Raw genomic sequence first — 2797 nt, 5'->3', positions numbered from 1 at the left:
AAAGAGGTGAATTTACTTTCTCAATTAATAATCATTAAGAACACCCACTAATGAAAACCAGTGTCAGTATCAGCCTCCACTGAAGTACTGAAGCTCCCAGCTCCTGCATCACAAGTGTTCTGGGCAGATCCATCCAGACAAAACACTGCATTGGGATCATCCCAACTGCTCTATGCTCCACACATATTTCCAGCCATCCTGCTTCATATGCACAAATTTTTAAAAATGAAGCCCGATATGTATATCCCTCAATTCACTTCTCCCCATACACTTGTTTATTTGTTCCACCTCCCCTTAAGTGCATCAATACTATTCACCCCAACCGCTCCCTGTGATCGCAAATTCCAGATTCTATCCATTCACTGCATAAATACATTTTTTCATGAATTCCTCATTGGTTTTATGAATGTTGATTTTATATTTTTGGCTCTTATTTCAGAAACCACCACAAGTGGAAACGTGTCTCCGTGTATTCTATAAAAGCCCTTCACTATTTCCTCACTTTTTTCATTTGTTCCTGGGACATAGGCATCGCTGGCTATGCCAGCTTTTATTGCCCATTACAAATTGCCCTTGACAAAGAGGTGGTGAGCTGCCTTCTTGAGCCGCTGCAGTCCTTGAGATGCAGGAATACCAACAGTGCTGTTTGGAAGGGAGTTCCAGGATTTTTACCCAACGACAATGAAGGAATGGCGATACAGTTCCAAGTCAGGATGGTGTGTGGCTTTGAGAGGTACTTGCTGGTGGTAGTGCTCCCTTGCATCTGCTGCCCTTGTCCTTCTCGGTAGTAGATGTTCAGAGTTTGGAAGGTACTGTTGAAAGAGCCTTAGTGTGTTGCTGTAGCGCATCATGTAGATTGTACACACTGCTGCCACTGTGCATTAGTGGTGAATGGAGTGAATGTTGAAGCTGGTGGATGGGGGCAATCAAGCAGGCTACTTGAGTGTTGGAGCTGCACTCATCCAGGCAAGTGGAGAGTATTCCATCAAACTCCTGACTGGCGCCTCGTAAATGGTGGAAAGATGTAAAGATGTGGGGAGACAGGAGGTTAGTTGCTCACTGCAGAATTCCTAGCGTCTGACCTGCTTTTGTAGCAAATGCATTTATGTGGCTGGTCCAGTTCAGTTTATGGTCAATGGTAACGCCCCCATTGTTGATGGTGGGGGTTTCAGTGATGGTAATGCCATTGAACGTCAAGGGGAAATGATTAGATTCTCTCTTGTTTGAGATGGTCATTGCCTGGCATTTATGTGACGCAAATGTTATTAACCACTTATCAGCCCAAGCCTGGATGTTGTCCAGGTCTTGCTACATCTGGACACGGGCTGCTTCAGTATCTGAGGAGTCATGAATGGTGCTGAACATTGTGCAATCATCAGTGAACATCAACACTTTCGGCCTTGTGATCCCACTTCTGATAAGTTGTCTTTTGTCTCAACTAGAGGCATTTGGGAGTAGCGACGAAGAGCAAACTGAGAGCATGAAAGAATATTGTCAAGCAAAATCAAAGTGGATCCAAAGATGTTTCATCAATACATTGGAGTAAGAGGCAACTGTGGAAAGAGTAGGGCCCATCAGGGTGGAAGATGTGGGTATGTTTGTTAATGAATACTTTACTGTCTTCACAAATGAGGGGCTTGATGCATATATTGTAATTAAAGAGAAGGAGTGTGAAGTATTGGACATGATAAACTGAGGGAGAGAAGAAGTATAAATGGGATTAGCATCCTTGAAAGTGGATAAATCATCAGGGCCGGATGAAATGTACCCCAGGAGGTTAAAAGAAGCCAGGAAGGAAATAGTGGATGGTCTGACCATCAGTTTCCAATCCCTCACTGGATACGGGTGTGATGCCAGAGGATTGGAGGTCTCGTAACGTTGCAATAAAAGCAAAATTCTGCAGATGCTGGAAATCTGAAATAAAAACTATTAGCGCTGGAAATACACAGCAGGTCAGGCAGCATCTGTGGAGAGAGAAGCAAAGTTAACGTTTCTGTTCTGATGAAAGGTCACTGACCTGAAATGTTAACTTTGCTTCTCTCTCCACAGATGCTGCCAGACCTGCTGTGTATGTCCAGCACTTTTTGTTTTTATTGCTAACATTGCACCATTGTTGAAAAAGGAAGCGAGGGAACAATTAAAGGCCAGTCAGCCGAACCTCAATAGTGGGCGAATTATTGGAATTAATTCTGAGAGACAGGATAAACCGTCACTTAGAAAGGCACAGATTAATCAATATCATCAGCATGGATTTGTTCAGGGAAGCTCCTGTCTGACGAACTTGATTGAATTTTTTGAAGAAGTAACAATGAGGATTGTGAGGATAGTGCAGTTGATGTGGTCTACATGGATTTTAGCAAGGCTTTTGACAAGGTGCCACATAGCAAACTGGTTAAAAATACATAAAAGCGCATGCGATCCAGGGGAATGTAGCAAGCTGGATACAAAATTGGCTCAGTGGCTGGAAACAAGAAGGAATTGGTTACAGGTGTTTTTGCAACTGGAGGACTGTTTCCAGTGGTGTTCCACAGGGCTCAGAACTAGGTCCCCTGCTTTTTGTGGTATATATTAATGATATGGACATAAATGTAGAGGGCACAATCAAGATGTTTGCAGATGACACAAAAATTGTCTGTGTTGTTGATCGGGAGGAGGATAGCTGTGCACTGCAGGAAGATATCAATGGACTGGTCAGGTGGGCAGAGAAGTGGTAAATGGAATTCAAATTGGATACGTGTGAGGTGATGCATTTGGGAGGTCAAAAAAGGCAAAGGAATACACAATTAATGGGAGAACA

The sequence above is a fragment of the Heterodontus francisci genome, chromosome 50 (genome assembly GCF_036365525.1).
Source record: "Heterodontus francisci isolate sHetFra1 chromosome 50, sHetFra1.hap1, whole genome shotgun sequence".
NCBI classification, from domain to species: Eukaryota; Metazoa; Chordata; class Chondrichthyes; order Heterodontiformes; family Heterodontidae; genus Heterodontus; species Heterodontus francisci.
Note: the sequence above shows the minus strand (reverse complement) of the source record.